Source organism: Dermochelys coriacea, chromosome 8, assembly GCF_009764565.3.
Source record: "Dermochelys coriacea isolate rDerCor1 chromosome 8, rDerCor1.pri.v4, whole genome shotgun sequence".
Lineage (NCBI taxonomy): Eukaryota > Metazoa > Chordata > Testudines > Dermochelyidae > Dermochelys > Dermochelys coriacea.
Window position 1 is genome coordinate 57,218,364 of NC_050075.1, and position 17,412 is coordinate 57,235,775.

General features: G+C 39.7%; 1 protein-coding gene across 3 annotated transcripts in view; it reads left to right on the forward strand.

Annotated features, from left to right (window-relative positions):
• Nucleotides 1–561: 561 nt before the first annotated feature.
• Nucleotides 562–17,412, forward strand: part of PLA2G4A (phospholipase A2 group IVA) — a 129,833-nt gene continuing 112,982 nt past the window's right edge. The window contains exon 1 of one of the 3 annotated variants that reach the window (XM_038414861.2): nucleotides 562–683. The gene's annotated coding sequence lies outside the window, so the exon portion shown is untranslated. Of the gene's footprint in view, nucleotides 707–17,412 lie in introns of all 3 variants that reach the window. The other 2 variants (XM_043490706.1, XM_043490705.1) reach the window with 2 other exon arrangements.

Sequence of the window (17,412 nt, forward strand, 5' to 3'; positions counted from 1 at the left end):
CATTCTCTAAAGTTTTAAAAATAGCATTTGTACAGAAACTATTGTTTCCCTTGAGTTCTATGGAAAAATTGTTTAATGTAGATGATCTAGAAAGATGAACAGTGTTGTGAATAAATATCTGCAAATTATTACTTGCAAATACCCTTTCCATAAGAAATGAGGCAGAATTGCCAGAATTTGGGGCACTTGTTTTGTATTTGACAGCATTTCCTTAAGTCTGTTTTACAAACTTCAGCTCCTTGCTCTTTCTTCTGAAAGCCTTCTCTTCAGATCATGCCCATCAATCACCAAAGTTTTTTTTTTTAGCTGTTTGCATATATATATTAAGAAGTTAACACTTGGGTAATTGTTAAATGTGATAACTCTAATGTCATACTGTTGATCACTAAAGTTGGTCCTTGGTTCTGAGATATATCTCTGACTCTCTGTGCTTTCACCCCATTTTTTCTCCGTGCAAAGTATCAAACGATGTTCATCAGTATTACTCCAAGGTGCTACTTGCTTACTTACACCTCAGTACCACCTTAAGAGAGAGACGGCTGTAATAGATCAGCTGACACTTCAGCTCCACCCATTTATTACGGCTGAAAACTTCTCTATCCAAGCAACGAAAAAAAAAGGATCCTGCCTAGAAAGCAAGAGGGGTTTACAAGCCCAGAGGTATCTAATGTAACACTGAAACCGTAAGCAATACAACTCATTCTTGGTCTGGTTTTTTTTTTAATTTTGTTTTAAACTGCTACTTATTTTGTCCGGTTACTAAGGGGAAAAAGTAGCTTAGCCAGAGGAGGGAGTTAACAGATGTGATGGATCATTTTAATATAGTTTGAAAGTGTACTTGTTATAATTTGAAACGAGGAAGCAGTACAAGCGATTTTTAATACTAAAAATACTTGTTTTGCCATATTAAAAACAAAACTGAACCTAGAAAGGAGTGTGTCAGATCGTGAACATGAAGGAAAACTTTTAAAACATGGGGAGACTTGAATATGTTTCCATGTGATCATGTAACCCAGTGGTTGCTGATCCCACGACTCCTAATCCTTCAGGCTGGGACTAATCACTTTATCAGAGAAATTTTCTTTCCTGTAGTTTGTAGCAGGATGGCTTTATTTTCTTTCTCCCTGAAAATCATTGCTAGGGAGCAACTACACTACCAGAGAAGGAAACCTAAACTGTGAAAGTTACTCCCATGCTTTTTAGCCAGGGTGAAAGTTTAAATGTGTATTGATGGAGGAAGCACTAACAATTATTTGTAAAGATAGATTTATTTATGTTAATAAAATCTCATCCTATATGTACAGCCTGTGAGGTAGCAGTCTCTAAGTTGACATGTCTAACACTAACAAGTGCTGGAACACAAATCACAACAATGTTTAAGCTTTGTGCTTGGGGCTAAGTGATTGCTTTGTGGTCCTGGGAAAGATGGCATAAAAAAATCAAAATATATAGAGTGATTTGGAAGCATTTAGAATTGTTCCTAGTTGCAGACATTTAGGAACACCCTCTCCACACCTACTTCTCTCACCCCTTTTTTGCTGTGCTTTCCATTCTGCACTGTTTATCTGTGACCCTGATATATTGTGTACCAAACTTGGCTTATTGCTGCTTCTACCTCTTGATAAAACTACTGGTGACCTACAAAAAATGTATATTCTAGGCCAGGGGTTCTCAAACTGGGGGTTGTGACCCCTTGGAGTCAAAGGTTATTATGTATGTGTGTGTGTGTGTGGGGGGGGTCACGAGCCATCAGCCTCCATCCCCAAACCCCACTTCTCCTCCATCATTAAAATATTAAAAATGTGTTTTTAATTTATAAGGGGGGGTTGCACTCAGAGACTTGTTGTGTGAAAGGGGCCACCAATGCAAAAGTTTGAGGAAAAAAATGTTCTAGGCCATTGTAATGGACCTTTTGATCTCTTACACTGCTATGGATAAAATACTTAATATTTTATTTTAATCAGAAAAAGAGAGACATTGCTACTAAGTTTTAAAATTGAGTTTTAACAGTGGGAAGGAGGAGGTGAATAATTCTGGAAGGATGTTTATTGTTCTCTTTGGTTTTATCTACAGGGAGAGTTATTCCAAAATAGCTATTCTTGATCGACTCCCTGTTTGGATGCTCTTATTCTGGAATAAGAGTGCTTTGTACTGAAAAATCTTAATTTGGAATAAATCACTTTTATTCTAGAATAAGAGTGTCCACACAGGGCATTGATCATGAATATTTAATCTACATTAAATTCACACCCTATCTTAATCTGGATTAATTTATCTGTGTAGACAAATCCTTATATTCTAGAGTGGTAATCTCTCTTGAGACAGAGAGTGCTTATAAAATGCATTTAAATGACAATGGCATAAATGCACAACAATCCTCACAGCAAATCAAAATGGAGAGCTTTAAGAATGTTAATAGACTCTCCTGCCCACCATAAAATTTCAAGCCCTGGGGAAACAGACTTGTCTGTCAAGGTTGGCCTTGTAGGTCGAAGTCAGCTGGATCTGCTCTCTCAAAGAATGACGACTTCACCATTTCTGTGTTCCCTTCTAGGTCTGCTGTAAATTGTTTCCTCCATCTTACTAATAGTTAAATAATGATTAATGAAGCAACCCATTGTGAAATATATAGAGAAGTAATGTGCTAAATGGTTAAGCAATAGTTTTCAAACTTCCTGTGGTGGACCTGTTTTTCTCTGTGTGCACATGTGCATGCATGTATATATGTGTGTGTGTACTCATACACACAGATATAAAAATCTACTAGTGTTACATTGCTGCTGATTTATAATGGTCATCTGTTGTTGCACTGTAGAGCAGAGGTCACAAACTGTATCCATTTTGCTTCCCTATTTTCAGATGCTTGTATATTCCTCAATATTTCACTTGTTAGGGGTGCATGATTATAAATGTCAGAAGTTGTCTTTTATCTCTGAAAAGTTTTGAGTGAAATCCCTTCAGCTGTTTGAGCTCTGAGAGTGTGAATCCCTTCCTGCACACTCTTTCTATTTACTAATAATTAATAATTTTAACCATAGACTGGGCAAGTGCATTAAAACACAACGACAAAAGACTGGGATCTGAAACTTGCTATGGGCTTCGTCCTCACTGAGGACCAGGCTCGTTCAGACAAGGCTTCCATCTTTGCAAAGGCAGGGGCCCCCTTGGATATTTTTGTGGGCAGCAGGGTCTGCCTCACCAAGGCCAGAGAGGGCTGTTCATCAGTGTCGATGATCTAGTTTTGATTGGCGTGAGGAGTCAACTCCTTTGTATTGATGATGGACTCTATGGAGAATAAGCTGGGCCCACTAGGGGCTTGTGTGCCTATTTTCTTTCCCCCAATTTTAGGTTTAATCTTTCCTTTCCCCATGTGGTATTTAGAGAGGAGATTTTCAGACAAAAATGGTAGTTAGGTGTGCAACTGTCATTTTTGTCTCTAAAAATCTCTCTACCACAAGCTCTTTCATCTGGCATGGTAAAGCTATTTGAGGTAGGTTGAAGGGAGAAGGGCATACGCTGACTGTTGGCCCTTACAAACTTGGCCCCAAATGAATAGCTTCACAGGGACCCTATCCTTTTTTGAACAAGCCCTGAGTGAGGTTTAGGTCCTCTCTTTGGTTTTGTGAGGTGGTAATGGAAGGTTTTAATTAAAGTCAGGAACACTTTAAAATTGTGCTGTTGTATTATAAAGTTCATACATACTTGTTGAAAGCTATTGACAGCACATGCTTTTGTGTCAATGATTCCTCATCAAATGTGCAGAGTTTGCAAGTGGAAAGTGTCTTTTCTAACAGCCAATACAGCAGACTCAACCTGAAAGTCAATGATGGTTTTTCTCTTCTTGAGCATGCTTGGCGCTTTATTGTATCATTGGCTATTCTGGAATAACTCCCCCTGCAGGCATTCTGTTCTGAAGTACAAGCAGTTTTATTCTGGAATAATTACTCTTCTTCAAAAGTGATGTATGTATTCCAGGATAAAGTCTGTTTTTCTTCAGAATATTTTGGCCACGTGGGGAGTTATTCTTGAATAGATATAGTGGAAGAGTTATTCTGCTGCCGCTGTGCTGGTTAATTGCCCCATGTAGATGAACTCTCAAGAAAGACACACTACTTTCTGCCTGTGGCAGGTGTGTATATTGGGGGCTGGGTATGAGGTGGCATAGGGCCAGTCTTCCAGCCCTGAACTTTCTGGGGAACACCCTTGTATGGTGCCCAGAAGCTGGCTAATGAGCAGGCTTTGTGTAACCTTCATGGAGAGTATGTCTCCCTATACTACCTCCCCAGCAGTGCTGGAGTGTGTGAAAGATCTGTTACAATGTGGTGGTGAGTTTCCAGCTGTATATAATTTTGGGAAAAGTCTAAATGCCCTGTCCTGAGTAAATCTGAATTGATTTCACTAGGTTCAGGCTGTGGGGCAACCTTTCAGATACACACTGAAAGAGGAGAGGGACAAACAGAAGGAGGTGTGGTGGGAACAGTATCCAGGGAGCCAAGACAAACTTCCACCTCAGACAGACAGGAAGGTCCATATGCCAATGGTTCCTTCAAAAGATAATTGAATTGCAAAGATATAGGTGCTTACCAGTCAACATATGATTTAAGCACTAAAATAATTGCAGGTTTTGGGTCCCCAGAATTATTTATTCCCCATGAATTTATTTATTTCCAGTGCCACAGTTCAGTGAGGCACATAAGCACATGCCTAACTTCAAGCACGTGAGCAGTGCCATTGAAGCCAATGGGGCTAATCATGTATTTAAAGTTAGACGTGGCCTTATGGGTCTTGCTGAATTGGACTCCAGTTTTACTCTGTAACATTCCCCTTTCAGGGTGACTAGGGATCTAGTTTGAAAGCCCATTGAAGTCAATGGAAAGACTCCCATTGATTTCAACAGGCTTTGAGTAAGACCTTGCCTTTATAGGAGGGGATAGAAGTGTGTATAAGTAAGTGTGTATTTCCCATCTCTCAGTGATATAGCCTTATTCTTTTCTTACCAGTCTGAAAAACAAATTCCAAAACTTGGCTTAGTAATTAGCAATTTAGTGAGGATTGAGCCCACCATTGCTCTGGGAATTACAACAACTTGGTGCAGGAAAGGAGTGGTTTCAACGAAACTCTAATTTCTTCAAAGCTCTGATGTTCAGATTTCCCTGAGGGCTTTCATTTGCTGTATGCCTCAGAGAACATTCTGTTCGCTTTTTTGACTCAATGTGCAGTGGCAGTCAAAAAAGCAAACAGAATGTTGGGAATCATTAAGAAAGAGATGCAAAATATGATATTTTCTGTCTTATTATTTCTCTGTATAAATCCATGGTATGCCCACATCTTGAATACTGTGTGCATTTGTGGTTGCCCCATCTCAAAAAAGATATATATTGGAAAAAGTTTAGAAAAGGGCAACAAAAATGATTAGGGGCATGGAATGGCTTCCATATGAGGAGAGATTAATAAGACTTGAACTTTTCAGCTTGGAAAAGAGATGACTGAGAAGGGGAGAATATGATTGAGGTCTCTAAAATCATGATTGGTGTGGAGAAAGTAAATAAGGAAGTGCTATTTACTCCTTCTCATAACACAAGAACTAGGGGTCACCAAATGAAATTAATAGGCAGCAGGTTTAAAACAAACAAAAGGAAGTATTTCTTCATACAAGGCACAGTCAGCCTGTGGAACACTTCACCAGAGGATTTTGTGAAGGCTAAGACTATAACAGGGTTCAAAAAAGAACTGGATAAATTCATGAAGGATAGGTCCATCAATGGCTATTAGCCAGGATGGGCAGGGATGTTGTCCCTAGCCTCTGTTTGCCAGAAGCTGAGAATGATCACTTGATAGTTACCTGTTCTGTTCATTCCCTCTGGGGCACTTGGCATTGGCCACTGTCGGAAGACAGGATACTGGGGTAGATGGACCTTTGGTCTGACCCAGTATGGCCGTTCTTACATTCTTATGAATTTCCAAGCTCTACCAGTCTCCAGCAATGTGTGTGTCACAAAGCTTAGAGAATCAGAGGCAGCAATGAAGAGGGCATAAAGCAATCACAGCACTCCCTGCTCCCAATACTGTATGGAATAGGATAATTTTTGTGGAAGTGAATAAATACCATATTGATGGGGAGTAGGGAAATATTCATTTTATACAATGAAGGAGCTGATCAAACTTGTTCTCACGCTACAGAGCTGCTTAATTTGCTGTCTCTAATATTCATATTGAAAACTTTATTTTTGACTCTGGGCAAAGTGCACAGTGATTTCTGAAATACAGTTTGTACAAGCATTTCTGTTCCAAGGGCTAGGATGGAAGGCGTGAGTAACTCTTGCCACGGATCTCCTAAAGCAACCATGCGGTCAAAGGGAGAGTACTGATGTGAGGTCTAGGTCTCTGGCTCCATGGACTCCTCTCTGAACTTTGCGGTTCCAGGTGGCTGAGGGCAAAACTTGTGTCATCCACTGTGGTTTTGAGATCCTACAGATCTGTCTCCCGCTGCAGGGATGATGTATCAGTAAATGCATATGGTTGACAACTGTTGATTCTGGGAACAAGCTGTAGTCTCTCATGTTTGTTTTCCCTACGGGAGGGGATTGTCTGGCTTCGTAAGATGTGTGACTACAACTAAGGCATCAGTGTGACTTACATGCACAACTAATGGAATGATCAGGCTCCAGAACTGCAGTTTATATGTTGCAAGGCATTGCAATGATTCATAAGAATGGTCATACTGCATCAGACTAAATGTCCACGTAGCCCAGTGTCCTGTCTCTGACATTGGCCAGTGCCAGATGCTTTTGGAACTTTGAGGTTTAGGGACACCCAGTGCATGGGGTTGCGTCCCAGATCATCTTGGCTAATAGCCATCGATGGACCTATCCTCCATAAACTGATCTAATTCTTTTTTTTAACCCAGTTATACTTCACTACATTAACTGGCAATGTGTTTAAGGTTGCCAACCTTCCAGGATTGTCTTATTATTATTTAATTATTTATTTTATTATTTAATATTAGATTATGTTTTGTGATGAAACTTCCAGAAATATGTCCAACCAAAATTGGCAACCCTAATCCAGTTCTACAGGTTGACTGTGCATTGTGTGAAGAATGTTCCTCATGTTTGCTTTAAATCTGCTGCCTATTAATTTCATTGGGTGTCATGTAAAGGGGTAAATAACACATCCCTATTCAGTTTCTCCACACCATTCATATTGTTGAGTTCCAACTTCATTCTAACCAATCTGAAATTGTTAATAACTGTTTCAAAGTAATTTTGTTTGGACTGGAATGTTGCATGCTTGATCTTAGCCCCAACCTGATTTTTTTGGGGGTGGTGATGCTTTTTGAATAAAAGTGAGTAAAAGTCACTTGCATTATACAAATACACATTTTCCCTCTAGAGTCTAAACCAAAATTTTTGATATCTCAAAAATGGCTCAAGTTATGTAGATCCCTGGTCTTAGGATAGCTTGGGAGCTGATTCAGCCTCCAACAGAACTTTGAGCCATCTTAGGGCTACTCTAAGTTACACGAGGCAGTAACTGCATTCAAGGGTACTGTTCCAACAGCCAGGGTTCACTAATGCAGCAACACCCTGGCCATTCCTCCTTTTCCAGCATACCCCTCATGCTGTGAAAGCAGTGTGGCGGGGTGAAAACAAACTTAGCAGGAGTCAAGCTCTTGCTCACTAAATTCTATTCCCTTTGCTGCTTGTAGATATTACAGCTGGTAACTAAATTGTCTATTCTGTATGAAATTATGTAGCCTCTGTTTTGTTCCATAGATTCCATTTACTACTTCAAATACATATAATGAGGCATAAATACATGAGATAAAGTCTACACTGAAATACATGTTAACTGTAATGGAGATGACGGAGTTGTACGTCAGCGCACAATCTGATTCAGTGTTTTAAGTGATGGAGAATGCTAAATAGTTCAGAAACATTTTTTTCCCCATTTTCTAGTGGAAACACAATAATTCCCTAAATTCCCAAATTGGAAGGATTTGCTAATTTTTTGGAGGCAACACATGAAATGTGTTGTGTAATTTCTAATGAGACCCATTGGCTTATTTCCAGTCAAATGTCAGTGTTGGACTTATTTCCACATTTTTGTACTTAAAATAGAATTCTTCTAAAATAGACATGCCTCAAAGGATGGGCTTGTTTTGTTTGGAAGAATCATTTTTAATACACATAAAGGCTCAAGGGTCCCCCAAAATCTGAAACAATTGTTTTGCAGGCAAGGATGTAATGTTACCTAATATTTGTTGCATTTCTCAGCATTTTTCTTACAGCTGTTTCTGATGACCAAAAATATTGATCTGGTAGCAATATAAGGATGAAGAATGTGACACCACATTAATCCCCATGACAACAGACAATGATGTCACAAATACACTATGAATTCCCCACAGGGTCAAACAGAAGGATAAACGGGGATAATAATCAAACAAATTAAGTGGAATCAGAGAACACACACAAAAGACAGGCCCACTGAACTAAATCATGTACAAAGGATCCCTCTTGTCACATTTGCTTTACTTACAAGTAGCAGTTCAATAAAGCCATTTCCATTTTGGTACTTTGCACTTATAGAACCTTTCAACTAAGGATCTCAAGGCTCTTTGTAAACAAGCCTCATAACCCCTACTAGTAGTCAAATATTACTATAGCCACCAATAAAGCAGGTAAACCAAGGCACAGAGAGGTGAGTTAACTTGAGGTCATTGATTGGTTTGGGAATGGAACCCAAGGACTCACTTAATACTTCCTAACTATTAGACAAAGGATCTCTATCTAGTAAAGGGTAAAACAAGGTACATCAATGTAATCAGTTGCTTGGGGATAGAATATCGCAGATAACTGTTCTGTCGAGTGTGAAAATCAACATAATTAGTACAATTAACAAAAAAGTTTGGGACATGTGATATAGGTTGAAAACCATTGAGTTTGAAGTCCTCTATTTATCAAAAGAATGGATGTAGCAAAGGTACAATGGTTTCTTCCGTAGTGCCTCATCAACTACTCTTACTTGAAGGGACTATTGCTGTGTACGAGATGGTTGGTCAGGCTCCATACCCTATCCCTAATCTATACAGGATTTTGTTTTTCTGCTGAGACTGCCAAAATATTGGCACATATGGTGGTGACTTTGGACCCTTATGGCATTTTCACCAGGAAGTGGATGGAGAGCACAGGGTTAATTTAACATAGGCTACTGACCAGAGGGGTCACTGAAAATGTGTCCATTGAAGTGAATTCTCTTCTCCAGCGGAAGCTAGTGCTGATAATGGCAAATGACAAGGAGAGTACAACCAAGTAAAATACATCTTTCTACCTGCATGATACACTTCTGCAGTGTTGTTTTGTGAATGGTCTATTTATTAATGTGATTGCCTTACAATTCTAAAAGCACAAAGTTTAGCAAAAGAAAAGAATACATGTTGCATAGTAACACCCCAGCCATGGCATACATAAGCGCCTTCTTTGCAAATATATTATGTAGCAAGGTTTATGCTAAGTCCAGCCTCCATTTAACTTTTTTTATGTTCTCCATCACCTAACATTAACCTAATGTAAATCTAAATATATTAACTTTGGAAAGAGAGAGAGAAGAGGACTATAGGAGACTGCAACCACTGTCAAATTCATTTCTTTCCATAGCTACCTAATATTAGACCCAGCTGCCTATCCTGATCCACCTCTGCCATTTTTCTAACGCTCTCCCTAAGGGTTGTTGTCTCAGCAAAAATCAGTGAAACATGCATTTCTTCTACCAGGTGAGACTGTTATTGTTTAACACACATTGTGATAGTGCCTAAAGGCCTCATACAAGACCAGGGCACTGTACTGTCATATAATAAATGACAGTCCGTGCCTCAAACAGCTTACAGTCTGAAAGACAAGAGATAAGAGGTAGATGAGACAAGGTGGGTGAGGAAGGGTAGATGGGGAGGGCAGGATAACAAACTGTCTAGGAATTGCACCTACAACTAATCGGTAATCTCAATTTACCATCTGCCTGGGTTGTTACAGTTTAGCACACTGAAAACTTGGCTTTTGCATAGCATTTCTCTAGGCCTGATCTGTGAACATACTGTATGTAGATGGCACACTTTACAAGTGGAGATTAACTATTGGAACTGTTTACCATGCAATATATTTAGTTAATTATTAGACTATAGGTTTCAGAGTAGCAGCCGTGTTAGTCTGTATTCGCAAAAAGAAAAGGAGTACTTGTGGCACCTTAGAGACTAACAAATTTATTAGAGCATAAGCTTTCGTGAGCTACAGCTCACTTCATCGGATGCATTCGATGAAGTGAGCTGTAGCTCACGAAAGCTTATGCTCTAATAAATTTGTTAGTCTCAAAGGTGCCACAAGTACTCCTTTTCTTTTTATTAGACTATAGTTTACAAAAATAAAAATTCCCACCCCGCTGTGTACATGTGGCTTGATACAAAGCCCACTGAAGTCAGAGAGTCTTTTCATTAATTTCAGTGAGCTTGGGATCAGGCTCATGGGCAATGTTCCCTCTAATTTTTGACAGGCCGTGTGCGCAAAAAATTTCTTCTGTGCAAATTGTTGTGCTTCTGTGCAAATTTTTGTGCGTGCGGTGTTTCGCCGTGAGCGCGGGGTTTAGGATCTGTGTGCGTGCGCACAGCTTAGAGGGAACAGTGCCCATGGGCAGTTGTTGCATAGAGACATAAAAACATTGTATGGTTTACAGCACTGATTTACATAGGGTATCAATGGAACCAGGACTTTGAACCTGATTTGCAACTGTTTGGATCCCTATGCAAAACCAGTTGCTTAGCAATTTACTTCTATGTGGTCCTAGTAGAACTGAGAATATTTTGTTAGAAAAGATAGCTTCTTATCTAAAACCTCTTAAATTTAACTATCTCATTCCGTCCTGGTGTTTAACCCTGCATGTTTCCTGGCAGGATATGTGAAATGGGGTTGTAGACAGATGCTCCTTGGGTTACACAAGACATAATTTACGCAAATTCACACTTATGGAAAAAGTTCCGTAAGCTATAAATAGGTGGTGGTGGGTTATTTTGCGTAACGTTTGGGTATACATTTCTGACTTATGCAAAATTCGAGTTATGCAAGGCTTTCTGGAATGGAACGATTGCGTAAGTTCGGGAGTGTCTGTACAAGAGTTAGGCCATGTGTACACTAGAGACCTTACAGTGGCACAACTATACCGATGTAGCTACGCCACTGTAAGACCTCCTTCGTTGCTGCTCTGCACCAATGGAAGAGAGCTCTCCCACCGGCATAATTAAACCACCCTCAACGAGCGGTGGTTGGTATGTCGGCAGGAGAGCATCTCCTGCCAACATAGTGCTAGCCACACTGGTGCTTCTGTCAGTGTAATTTATGTTGCTCTGAGGGGTGTTTTTTCACACTCTCGAGTGACACAAATTATACTGACAAAAGTGCTAATGTAGACACAACCTTAGTTATGAAACATTTATGGCTTTTGAGGCACTTGCAGTGTTAGAGTTATATAAATTGTTGGCATCTGCATAAATGAATATTTGGAGTAATGCTCATACTTTACATACAGAGACTAGGAGGGTGAGGTAATATCTTTTATTGGACCAATTTCTGTGGGTGTGAAAAACAAGCTTTTGAGCCACATAGAATTCTTCTCTCTCTCCCATGTTGACCCTCTAATATCCTGGGAACAACAGAGTTACAACTCCACTTCATACATACTTCATATAGACAGCGGGTATAAAACATGAATCCAGATTGTGGGGTTGTTTTAGGATTTTATTACATTTCAATATATATCATTCTTATATTGCTGGACAATTGAAATATCCTCTCTTCTCTTCCTCTTCTCCCTCCTCCCCCCTAGTATATTGAGAATAATTTTTGTGTTTACAGTTATTAGTCCTGATCAGGTGAAAGGTCTTTTTTTTCTGCTAGTATTTGTCTTTTGATATTGTTTTGACACCAATTTGCTGACACTCCTCTAGAGTGATTGTAGACAAAAGATGGACTAGAATTGTTATTTTAACAGGACAATTATCATATATGCTCAAAGTTGAAGCACTGTAACCATGAGTCAATGATGACATTAGTGAAAAATTTTATACAAATACTCAGAGGGAATAACTTGTAGCAGCAAAGATGGGAAAGAACCCAGCTGTCCAGTTCTACTTCCAGTCAGGGCCAGCTCTAGGTTTTTTGCCACCCCAAGCAAAAAATTTACTGCCCCAAGCTCCGAGAGCGCAACTGCCCAAGCAAAAAAAAAGTGGCCAGAATGCTGCCCCTGGAATTGTGCCGCCCCAAGCACATGTTTGCTTTGCTGGTGCCTAGAGCCGGTCCTGCTTCCAGTTGTGTGGCAGTGTATTTCAAAGATTCTTGACTACCTTCTTGTGCATTTAATGTCACTACATATTAATGATCCAATTCTGCAACCTTTATTCACTTGGAGTAGCATTAACTCATGCAAGTAATTCCACTGAAATGAGCTAGTGAATTTAACTATTTGCCATTCTCACAAATTATAATAATACTTTGCACATAGGTCTTTTTGGTCCAAGGATGCCAAAGTGCATTACAAACTTTAATTAAGTTTCCCAAAATCCCTATAAACTAAGTGAGCATTATTTTAACTTGGCAACGGTAAGTTTAGGCCCAGAAAGGTTAAATAGCTTGCTTAGGGTCATGTAGTAAATCAGTGATAGAACCATGTATAAAACCAAAGAGACACAACTTCAGTCCCCTGCTCCATAGATAAATCTCCCTCCTGAGCTCCATGACATTGCGAAAAATATTCACTGTAATGTTGGAGAGTTGGGAGTATTAGCTCCCCCAATGTCAAATTCATTAAATATTATGACAGTTGGACATATGGCTGTTTTTGTTCTTGGTTGGCTTGTGTTTTTCTCAGCAGACTGCTAGGGTGACCAGATATCAAATGTGAAAAATTGGGACAGGGGGTGGAGGGTAATAGGAACTTGTATAAGAAAAAGACCCCAAAATCAGGACCGCCCCTATAAAATCATGACATCTGGTCACCCTACAGACAGCTGAGGTTTCACCCAGCTCTTCTTATAATTTCGAGCCATATGAAAAAACACAGATTTAAAAAAAAAAAGAAGTGATGTGATGTGGGGAGGGGAGGGGAAAAGACAAGGGGTTTTGTTGGCAGTAAAAAGAATTTTAACAAGTGAATGGAAAGTGGAAATTAGAAACAGGTGTAAACCATGCCTGAATTTTGCATCTTGATCCCTCCTCTATTGAAAATTGGAACTTTCGCATAGGTCCACTTATAACAAATGATTATGCTATATGAATATGGGATGAGAGAAGGCTACAGAGAAGCAAAATATTGACTGCCATTCAGTTCTAATTAACATAATTTCATTTCCCATTTCTTTTTCAAGGCTGAGTTGAAAAACTACCCAATGTTTAATATACAAAAAGCTAGTTTGAACTGGCTACTAGCTAAGCCATTGATGTCCTAAGGGACAGTTAGATTGGGAACACAGGAAATTATGTAAGAGAATGGCCCAGTGGTTGTCTAATCTGCTGACCTGTCTCTGACAGTGACCGGAGCTGGATGTGTCAGAAGACAGCACAGAAATCCCAATAAACTCCCTAATTGTGAAATGCTGTCCCAAGGAGAGTGTGAGAGATTTGGGGTTTTTTTTTTACTGATCTTAGATGATTATTAGTTGATGCTATGAGTCATCAACTGTGGCTGGTGATCGAGTCAGACTGGTTCTGTTGCATTCCTAAAGCTCAGTTAGGGCTGCCTTTAAGATATTGATGTCTTTTGTTGTTACCTGTGATGTAGTTTGGGTCTCTTCTCCTATACAAGGTCTCTTGATATTCATTGTATCTGGTCAAAATAGGGTTTGAAAAATCCTCTCACTCAGGATGAGTAGAAATCATTCCTGGTGAATACAATCAACTGCTGTCAAATCCAAATTTTAATGGGGGGCAGGAAAGAAGGGGAAGAGGGCCAGATTCTCAGCAGGTATAAATCAGTGTCAGTCAGTGGAGCTATGCTGACTTACACCCCTGAGGATCTGACTGTGTTGCTAATTTCTGGCTGTGAAGATAATCTTTCAAACATGAATGAAAGTGTGAACTGATGCAATGCTGTTTTCCTAAATCTGAAGAGAGACCACACTAGTGCCATTGCTGCAGCTCAGAGTTTTCACTGCTGTTGTTCAGAATTCTAAGGGCAGCCACATAACAGAGAAAATTAATTTAAATACCACCATAGATTCATAGATACTAAGGTCAGAAGGGACCATTCTGATCATGTAGTCCGACCTCCTGCACAGCGCAGGCCACAGAATCTCACCCACCCACTCCTATGAAAAACCTCACCTATGTCTGAGCTACTGAAGTCCTTAAATCATGGTTTAAAGACTTCAAGGAGCAGAGAAGCCTTCCTCAAGTCAACCGTGCCCCATGCTACAGAGGAAGGCGAAAAACCTCCAGGGCCTCTCCAATCTGCCCTGGAGGAAAATTCCTTCCCGACCCCAAATATGGCAATCAGCTAAACCCTGAGCATATGGGCAAGATTCACCAGCCAGATACTACAGAAAATTCTTTCCTGGGTAACTCAGATCCCATCCATCTAATATCCCATCTCGGGGGATTAGTCCTATTTACCCTGAATAAATAAAGATCAATTACTTACCAAAATCCCACTATCCCATCATACCATCTCCTCCATAAACTTATCAAGTAGAATCTTAAAACCAGATAGATCTTTTGCCCCCACTGCTTCCCTTGGAAGGCTATTCCAAAACTTCACTCCTCTGATGGTTAAAAACCTTTGTCTGATTTCAAGTCTAAACTTCCTGGTGGCCAGTTCATACCTATTTGTTCTTGTGTCCACATTGGTGCTGAGTTTAAATAATTCCTCTCCCTCTCCTATATTTATCCCTCTGATATATTTATAGAGAGCAATCAGATCTCCCCTCAACCTTCTTTTAGTTAGGCTAAACAAGCCAAGCTCCTTAAGTCTCCTTTCATAAGACAAGTTTTCCATTCCTCGGATCATCCTAGTAGCCCTTCTCTGAACCTGCTCCAGTTTGAATTCATCCTTTTTAAACATGGGAGACCAGAATTGCACACAGTATTCTAGGTGAGGTCTCACCAGTGCCTTATATAATGGTACTAAAACCTCCTTATCCCTACTGGAAATGCCTCTCCTGATGCATCCCAAAACCGCATTAGCTTTTTTCACAGCCATATCACATTGGCAGCTCATAGTCATCCTATGATCAACCAATACTCCAAGGTCCTTCTCCTCTTCTGTTACTTCTAATTGATGCATCCCCAACTTATAACTAAAATCTTGTTATTAATCCCTAAATGCATAACCTTATACTTCTCACTATTAAATTTCATCCTATTACTATTACTCCAGTTTACAAGGTCATCCAGATCCTCCTGTATAATATCCCGATCCTTCTCCGAATTGGCAATACCTCCCAGCTTTGTATCATCTGCAAACTTTATTAGCACTCTCCCACTTTTTGTGCCAAGGTCAGTAATTAAATAAGATTGGTCCCAAAACCGATCCCTGAGGAACTCCACTGGTAACCTCCCTCCAACCTGACAGTTCGCCTTTCAGTAGGACCCATTGCAGTCTCCCCTTTAACCAATTCTTTATCCACCTTTTGATGTTCATATTGATCCCCATCTTCTCCAATTTAACTAATAATTCCCCATGTGGCACGGTATCAAATGTCTTACTGAAATCTAGGTAAATTAGATCCACTGCATTTCCTTTATCTAAAAAATCTGTTACCTTTTCAAAAAAGGAGATTAGGTTGGTTTGGCACGAACTATCTTTTGTAAAACCATGTTGTATTTTGTCCCACTTACCATTGACTTCAACGTCCTTAACTAATTTCTCCTTCAAATTTTTTTCCAAGACTTTGCATACTACAGATGTCAAACTAACTGGCCTGTAGTTACCCGGATCACTTTTTTTTCCTTTCTTAAAAATAGGAACTATATTAGCAATTCTCCAATCATTCGGTACTACTCCTGTGTTTACAGATTCATTAAAAATTCTTGCTAATGGGCTTGCAATTTCAGGTGCCAATTCCTTTAATATTCTTGGATGAAGATTATCTGGGCCCCCCGATTTAGTCCCATTAAGCTGTTTCAGGTTTCAGAGTAGCAGCCGTGTTAGTCTGTATTCGCAAAAAGAAAAGGAGTACTTGTGGCACCTTAGAGACTAACAAATTTATTAGAGCATAAGCTTTCGTGCATCCGATGAAGTGAGCTGTAGCTCACGAAAGCTTATGCTCTAATAAATTTGTTAGTCTCTAAGGTGCCACAAGTACTCCTTTTCTTTAAGCTGTTTCAGTTTCGCTTCTACCTCAGATATGGTAATATCTACCTCCATATCCTCATTCCCATTTGTTATGCTACCATTATCCCTAAGATCCTCTTTAGCCTTATTAAAGACTGAGGCAAAGTATTTGTTTAGATATGGGGCCATGCCTAGATTATCTTTAACCTCCACTCCATCCTCAGTGTTTAGCGGTCCCACCTTCTTCTTTCTTTGTTTTCTTCTTATTTATATGGCTATAGAACCTTTTACTGTTTTTAATTCCCTTTGCAAGGTCCAACTCTACTCGACTTTTAGCCTGTCTCACTTTATCCCTACATGTTCTGACCTCAATTAGGTAGCTTTCCTTGCTAATCCCTCCCATCTTCCACTCCCTGTATGCTTTCTGCTTCTTCTTAATCACCTCTCTAAGATGCTTGCTCATCCAGCTTGGTCTACAACTCCTTCCTATGAATTTTTTTCCCCTTTCTTGGGATACAGGCTTCCGATAGCTTCTGCAGCTTTGATTTAAAGTAATCCCAGGCCTCCTCTACCTTTAGATCCATAAGTTCTTCAGTCCAATCCACTTCCCTAACTCATTTCCTTAATTTTTGAAAGTCAGCCCTTTTGAAATCAAAAACCCTAGTTGCAGATTTATTTTTGTTAATCCTTCCATTTAGTTTGAACTGAATTAGCTCATGATCACTTGAGCCAAGATTGTCCCCTACAACCATTTCTTCTATGAGGTCCTCGCTACTCACCAAAATTAAATCTGAAATGGCATCCCCTCTAGTTGATTCAGCAACTACTTGATGAAGGAATCCATCAGCTATCGCATCTAGGAAAATCTGAGCCCTATTATTATTGCTAGCACTGGTCCTCCAGTCTATATCTGGGAAGTTAAAGTCTCCCATGATCATGCAGTTTCCATTAGTATTTACTTTATTAAAGACATTAAAAAGGGCTCTATCCATATCCAAATTAGATCCCGGAGCACACCCCAAGCACTATCGTAGGAGAGGCTTTACTAGTTTTCTTCCCCAATGTAATTTTTGCCCAGACGGACTCTGTCTTATCCATTGC